We start from the raw sequence: 8,144 nt of genomic DNA, 5'->3' as shown, positions 1-8,144 counted from the left end.
TGTGTTCAAATGCCCAGCCAGAATTCAAATTTTACTGATCGCCTCATTTTTTTTTTCACAGTTTGCTTAAGTTGGATCCAAAGAAGCTTAAATCATTGCATTTTAACTTCAGTTTACAACACCTAATTCTCTCTCTCCTCTCCTGAAAGTTTCCTTCCTCTTGTCACCCTTTCTCCTGTTTTCACCAATAATAGGTCTCTCAAGTCTTCTAATTCTAGTTTCTACCCATTCCTTCCCACCCCTATACTTTGTGTGTGTGTGGTGTGTGTGTAGAAGAACTGGGGTGCAGGCCAGAGGTGTGGGGGGGTGAGAGGATTCACCAGAGAAAGAGCGGGGAACAGAACAGGCAGAGTGACTGAAATACACTGCTGAGGGGAGCAGCGGGCGAGACAGGAGAGGTCTGCTGAGGCATGTGGGTCACCTCCCTAGCCAGGGCTTGAACTCAGGCCATAGAGATGATAGCACTGAGGGTTAACCCCTGGACCACCAGGGATGCCCCCATACTTTTGAAATACATTTGTTGAAGAAACCAGATCATTTGTCTTGTAGGACCTGGGTCTTGCTAGTTGCGTTCCTGCGTTGTCTCTCAGCATGTGTCTCTGTCCTCTGGATTGCTGGTGGTTAGGGCTTGGGTTTGATTTTTTTTTTTTGTCAAGGATGTGTCACAGATGGTGCTGTGTACCTCAAATGGGGACCACAGATTGCCTGATTATTCATGATCATTGCCTAGATTATGTCATGAGAGGTTGCCAAGTGACTTTTAAATTTTTTAAATAATTTTATTTTATTTATTTTTTTTTTTTTGCTAGAGAGTGTCTGTAAGGGAGACTTGCCTTCACCAATGGTCTCATTGTCTAAGGTGCAGTTGGCACAGGAAGGGTGGCTGTGGCCCTGCTTTGTGTTAGTGAAGGTGTGTTATATTGTGCATTGCTATTTGTGACTCACTTTTCTACTCAGTATTATGTCTGTGAAATTCACCCATATTTGGGGGGTGTGGCTGAGGTTTGCCACTTCTCACTGCTGTGTAATATTGCATTATATGAATATGCCACAATTTATTTCTCAGTTAACATTTGGGTAGTTTTTAGTTTTAGGGACATCTTTTCCCCAGTGGCTCATGAGCAAGAATTCTCTAGAGCAGAGCTGCCTTGCTTTTTCACACTGTGGCACAGGTAGGAAATGGTAACCTGTGTCATACTAGGGGGTAAACTGAGGCAATATGAGGCTATCCTTAGCGCCTTGGTGAAAATGCTTCATTGCACTTTCCACACATGATCTGATCACAACACCTAATTCTCTCTCTCTTCTCTCCTGAGAATTTCCTTCCTCTTGTCACCCTTTCTCCTGTCTTCACCAATAACAGTTCACTTCCCACACTATCTGGTCACAGGTCAGATGTCAGGTATACACTGATCTAAACCAGTGTGTTGAGAAGTGATACTACTCATGTTACATGCTAAGGGGAAGGAAGCAGACTTCTTCACGCCGACTGTAAGCTGTGCACATCACAGTTTCAAGGATGAACGAGCACAACGGTGTGAATGAAGGAAGTGTGGCTAGAGAGCTGGGTTCTCTGTCACAGCACCTACTTCATGCTGGGAGTGGGTACTGGTTTCAGTAAACAATGTTATTAATCTTGACAATTAACTTTCATTAGTTTTTCAAGAGTATTAATTCATACATTCGTTTTAGTCTTATAGCTCTAGAAGAACTATACACACACAGAAGAACATTATAATAAATATAGTAGAGTCCACACCCACTTAGAATCTTTCTTTTTTTTTTTTTTTTCACACAGAAGTTTGACCCTTACTCAGGTCGAGAAAAAATGTTCACGGTAGCCAGCCCAGCTTCTGCTGGTGTTCCCTAAGAGCCTTCGTTTTGTGCAGATGACCTTTTTCTCCCCGACAGCCACGAGTTTAGGCCTGGCTCCATCATCACCCTGAGGTCCTGACAGGTCTGAGCCAGTCATAGGCCTCGAGACCTTGCTGGTGACTGATTTAAAGGTGAGATGTACCTGTTTCCAGTAAGACCCAAGAGCCCCGGTGGGCTTCCATGAAGGCTTTCTTCACTCCTAACAAGAGACACAGGGAAGAGACAGCCCCCTTGCTTCCTCCTGTAAAGTAGTTGTGTCTGGATGTCGCTGTTTCAGCCACCTAGTGAGCCATGGGGCTTGGTGACCCGAGTCCTTAATGACCCCCTTAAATTCCGGAATCCCAAACCCTGTCTCCTCCTGACCTCTCGGCCCAGGAGATGATCCGTTTCCCCTGCCGTGCATCCGCTGAGGGTGGGCTTCTGTCCCCTGCGCCTGAAAGTGTCCTAGCAGGTACCAGGGCCTGAGGAAAGCTGCATGTTGGGTATGTTAGGAAACACTGGGCCCCGATGAGGCAGCTCTGCTGCAAGCAGCCCGCCCAGCAGGGCACAATGGAACTGCGAACAGACACGTGTCAGGCGGGCTGCGGCCAGCACGGAACACTTGAGCCCAGATGAAGGCGAGGACTGGCTTTCTGGGTGTATTTCCAGCCCAGCAGGCAGCGTGCTGCTCTATTGACGCTTCGCATCAACAATAGTCAGAGAAAATAGATGTGATTTTATAAAACAATGAATCTAACTAAGCAGACATATTTAGTTCTCTTCAAAAAGGGAGGACGCCACAGCTGACTGGAATTATTTGACAGTCTCCATTTCCAGCTGAAGATGTTAGAATGAAGCAAAAATGAATTTCTCTCGTTTTCATGTCAACTTGGTGAAACTTGCTGTTATTCCCTAGGTTGGGAGAGTTGTCATAGACGGTATTAACCTGGTAACTAAAGGGATACAGTTAGGTATTATAAGAACTGCGTATTAAGCAAGCAGGGAATTGATGTTATTTTCCTTGCAGATAAAATACGTGTGAAAGTCCAATTTAAAGGCCTAGAGCTTTGCAACTGTAAATAAAATTCCAGTGGGGCAAAGAGATAAAGCATTCAAACATGGGCAGCCACGGCCACATGAGGGCTATGGACAAAAGGTGCCAGAAGAGTGACCATGCTATGCTCTCCTCCTCCAATCCTGGCTCATGTATGTGTGTGTGTGTGTGTATATATATATATATATATATATATATATATATATATATAGAGAGAGAGAGAGAGAGAGAGAGAGAGAGAGGGGTGTGTGTGTGTGTGTGTGTGTGTGTGCATATCTATTTATTTATTAAAAAATACCTAAGTAGGGCTCCCCTGGTGGCGCAGGCGGTTGAGCGCCGTGCTGTGAAGCTGTCCACAGCCTCTGCAGCGCCGGTGATCCCAGCTGGCCGGCGAGGGTCCCACATGGCATGGCAGACCTTTCCTGTCTCGCCCACTGCTTCCCTCAGCAGTGTATTTTGTCAGTCTGCCTATTTTGTTCCCCGCTCTGTCTCCGTTGAATCCTCTCACCCTCCCGCACATCTGGTCTGTACCCTGTTTCTTGTATAAATAAATAAATAAATCTTAAAAAAAAAAAAAAACCTAAGTAAGTTTGTACAAGACACATTTGGAGATTGGCAGACAAGCCTTTGGCAAGAAACCTAAATCAGGTGGACCTGGGAGCCTGTTAGCAGGTATTTGCCCACTTCCAGCCAACTCACCCCCACAGTCTGAGGGGGCAGCATTCTCCCTAGGGAGCAAGTCCAGCTGCCTGAGGGCAGGGGCAGAACACCACCGGTGGTCAGAAATTGAAGCCTGAGGCTTGCAAATCATACCCCAAAAGCTCAATCATGGCGAGAGCTGCCTGGTAGGTAGGGAAATACGTCTTGACTCTGGTTCCCAGAGGGCATCACATGGAGTAGGCAGCCTGGGCCTGGCCTGGCTCTGCCTCTCACTGGCTGTGTGACTTTAGAAAAGTTGCTTAAACTCTGTGTTTTGGCCTCCTCCTCTGTAAACTGGGATTAGTGATAAAATCTCTTAGGAGGTGTGATGGAAATGAAGTGGGCTTATACCTGCACAGCACTTAAAACTGTGTGGCAGGCAGTAAGTGCTTATTATGCCACCTTAGCTCTGGTCCTTGGCTCATCCAAGAAGTCAGTTGAGCAGATCCACAAAGTATGTCCCCACCCCTGTCAGGGCTGTTGCATCACTGTGCAGGAACCTGCATATAAGCCTGTGGAAGGGGACATCTGCGGTCATCACACCCTCCAAGATCTAGCATGTCAGTGCCCAGAGTGAAAGCGAGACACAGAATGTAAAAATATCAATAGTGGTTACTGGCTAGGAAAGTGCATGACTACAAATAGCAGAAGCCCTCCCAAGGATGGCGAAAACAGAGGAAGCTTCCCTGCCCACAAAAGTAGCCTGTAGGTGGGCAGGTCTGAACTTGGGCGGGTGCCGAGAGGGGCCTCCGGGCCCAAGTGGCATTCTGTGTTCTCTTTCCCTGGCCTCAGCTCACTGGATTTCCTTGCCAGACTTTTGACTTCATGTTTACAAGATAGCTGCTGTTTTTCCAGCTGACACAATTGCATTCCAGGCAGGAAGAAGTGGGAAGGATACAGGAGAAAAGAAAATGGGTCTCGCCTTTTATTTGCAAGGGGAAGCCTCTCTACCCACCTACATCTCATCAACTAGATCTATAGCACAAGCACCAACCCATCCTTACCCTCTCAGCCTGAGAGAGGCTGAGAAATGGCAAATTTTGGATTTTTAGCTTCTGGAGTAAAGGGAGAAAGGGGTTGTGAGCAACATTTAGGGGTGCAGCCTGTAGGCCCCACCATGGCTGATAGTGCTATAGAGGGAAATACCCGCCTCTCACCCACTTCTCAGTGTCTGGCACATTGCTTAACCTTTCACTGTTGCGCACTTTCTGGAAATGGTTTTTATCCAGGGCAAAGTTTCTAATCATGTTGTCTTTGAGAGGGCAGCGAGGGATCCTTTTGTTTGAAAATACTGCTTCAGGTGCTTTTCTTCCACAGTTAAAGATTAGACTTGAAATGCAAATTCCCTGGACACAGACAATGCAGACACTTAAATTGGGACATAATGGAGGAACTTGTAGAAGAGAGAACGTCTTGCGACCGGGTTTCTGGTGAGGGGATTTGCACTAAGTAGGGAGGTTGATTGTGAGCAAAATCTGCAGCCCCACAATTTGGCAAAGCCAAGACATTCTCATCAGTGTGGCGCTCACATGGGTTTATTTTAGGAACTTAAAGTGCTCATTTACCAAAAAAGTGGATTAAAAGCAAGACATGCCTTTACAAAGCAGGTCTCCCAGGGGACCCGGCTCTGTCTTAACAGTTAAGGGCCCAGCTGTTGGGTCTATGCAGGCTGGGAGCTGGGGCCTCATCTCCTTGTTCTCTGCCATCCCCACAGCCCCGTCTGGAGGTTTCTGTCTTGGGAGTGAGCATGTCTTCAGCAGCAGAGCTCAGGCGCTTCAGTGTCTTGAAGGACATTTCCTGACCATTTTCCACAGTGACAATTTTTTATTGTCTATCCAGATATTGCAGGGAGTGTTTTTCTGGGGCCATAGGCCCCAGGGAGGTGCCCGACAGGGTTTGGACTTCATGTAAACTGGCTTCCCCTCTGAGAGGCCTTCTCAGAGCGTCCTGTCAGCGAGCTCGAGCTCGTATTCCAAGTGCAGATTTCAGGCCTCAGCCCGCCTTTCTGCTCTAATCCCCCTTTTTTTTTTTTTAAAGATTTATTTATACAAGCACTGGGTACAGTCAGAAGCGCGGAGGGTGAGAGAATTCACCAGAGCCAGAGCGGGGAGCAGAGCAGGTAGAAGGACCGAAGTACACTGCTGAGGGGAGCAGCGGGCGGCAGGAGAGGTCTGCGCGCCATGTGGGACCCTCCTCTGGTGGCCGGGGAGCAGCCGGGGATCGAAGCGGCACTGCAGAGGCTGCGGGCAGCTTCGCAACCCAGTGCTCAACCGCTGCGCCACCGGGGAGGCCCAGCTCTAATCCTTCTTGTGGGATCCTGGAGACCCACCATTTCCACAAGGACCCCGGGTGATTTTTACTTAGGTGCTGCGGGAACCAGACATTTGAGAAACGCTACCCTCAAGTCGGGTAACCCCAGTGGCTCCATTTCCCCAACACCCAGCCCAGCCACCTGGTCCAGCCACCCGGTCCGCTGCCCTCTGTGCTCCCCATCAGGGCTGCAAGACTGAGGGCCGCGGGCAGGGCTCACACGCATTCCTCACAGTTCCAGTTCCGGGCACTGGAAGATGGAGATCAAGGTGTCTTCTGGTTTCTTCCGAGGCCTGTCTGTTGGGCTGGTAGCCATGTCCTCCCTTCTGTCCTAATTTCTCTCTCTTCTGAGGACGCCAGTCACACTTCTCACTGTGACCTCATTTCACCTGATCCCCCCGTGAAAGCCCTGTCTCCAAGTGCACTCACATTCTGAGGTCTTGGGGCTTAGGACTTCTGCACACGAATTTGAAGTGACACAGTTCAGCCCCTAGCACCCTTTGGAGATGGTTCAGGTAGAAGTCACTCCAGCTGGCGTCCGGTATGCTGTGACCTGGCCTTCTGGAAATGGTGGCTTAGGGGACTCTCACCTGCTCCCTTAGGAAAGCAAGACAGACATGTTATCTGTTAAAGACATCGGAGAGCCAAGAAGGCTCTGAGGAGTCAGGGAAGAGACTCAGCAAGGCGAGCCTGTTCGGGGGCCTCTGTTGAATCTGCAGAGGGACCCCGGGTTGCTGGGGGCAGTCACAACCTGTTTCTCGGCCTTGCTAAGACTGTTCACCGAGATGGGCGCTTCCGATTTGAGTACTTCTCTCTGCATGTTCTGCCTCAAAAGAAAAAAAAAAGGTTTAAAAAAGACTTTGTCAGTTGACAGACTAGGGCTTGAGGCCCAGCCCTGCTGCTTAGTAATGTGCTCTCAAGAAAGTCCTTTTATTTCTTTCAAAGCCAGACCATCCTTCAGGTGTGCAAGACAGGTGTCAGGGTATTTCCTAGGTCATCCTGAGATGCAAATGAGAAACTGCCAGGTGCCCGGAAGCTTGTAGGTGCTCAGTAAACAGCAGCAGTGACACAGGGCTGCTCCCTGGGACCCTGCTGTGTGCCAGGCACCTCACTGGACTCTCTGTGCCTCAGCCTCTGTGCTCTGCGCCGTCTCATCTATGTGGGCACAGGCTGAGCACGGGGAGAGTCTTGCTCTAGTAGGTACAGCTCGTGAACAGCAGAGCTGGGATTCAGACTCAGGCCTCATCCCAAACCAGGGCTGGCCCAGGGCCCTGTGTCTGCGGCCCTGCTGATGTACTCTCACATTGAGAGTAGCACTCTACTTCCAGACTCTGTCCTCTGTTTTTTATGAAGTGGATACAATTTCAATATTAACTCTTAGAACTCAGCTGCTTTGCAGTATGTCCAGTTTGCCCAGACTAAACTTTCTCGTCCCCTTTATCTCTATGCAAAAGGGAGGCGCTTAAACTTTTCTCATCTCAGCATGAGAACGAGAAACGCGGTAAGGCACCTGCACCCCTATGTTTATAGCAGCACTGTTTACAATAGCTAAGCTCTGGAAACCCAAATGCCCAAAAAAGATGACTGGATCAAGAAGATGTGGTACATATATACCATGGAATATTACTCAGCATTCAAAAAAGATAAACACATGCGGGCCTCCCCGGTGGCGCAGCGGTTGAGCGCTGGGTTGCGAAGCTGCCCGCAGCTCTGCAGCGCCGGTTCGATCCCCGGCTGCTCCCTGGACGCGAAGGGTACATGGCGAGCAGACTCTCCTGCCGCCCGCTGCTCCCCTCAGCATGTACTTCGGTCCTTCTGCTGCTCTGCTCCCCACTCTGGCTCTGGTGAACTCTCTCACCCTCCCGCGCTTCTGACTGTACCCAGTGTTGATAAATAATAAATAAATATTTAAAAAAAAAAAAAAAAAAAAAAAAAAAGATAAACACATGCAATTTGCAGCAACATGGATGGCGCTGGAAGGGATCATGCTCAGCGAAATAAGCCAGAAAGAAAAAGAAAAATACCGGATGGTCTCACTCATAGCAGGATCTAGAAAACCTAAATAAGGGACCAGGAAAAAGAATAACTATAAGAAAAAATATCAAAATCAACAAACAACTATGAACCAGAGACACTCTATGGGGGGTGGGGGGCGGGGAGAGGAGGGCTTGGGGTAAAAATAAGGGGGTTGCAATTGTATGGGGAATATAAAAATAAAATTTATTTA

This window comes from Talpa occidentalis, unplaced genomic scaffold, assembly GCF_014898055.3.
Source record: "Talpa occidentalis isolate TD23 unplaced genomic scaffold, MPIMG_talOcc4v2.1 talOcc4.2, whole genome shotgun sequence".
Classification (NCBI taxonomy): Eukaryota; Metazoa; Chordata; class Mammalia; order Eulipotyphla; family Talpidae; genus Talpa; species Talpa occidentalis.
Note: the sequence above shows the minus strand (reverse complement) of the source record.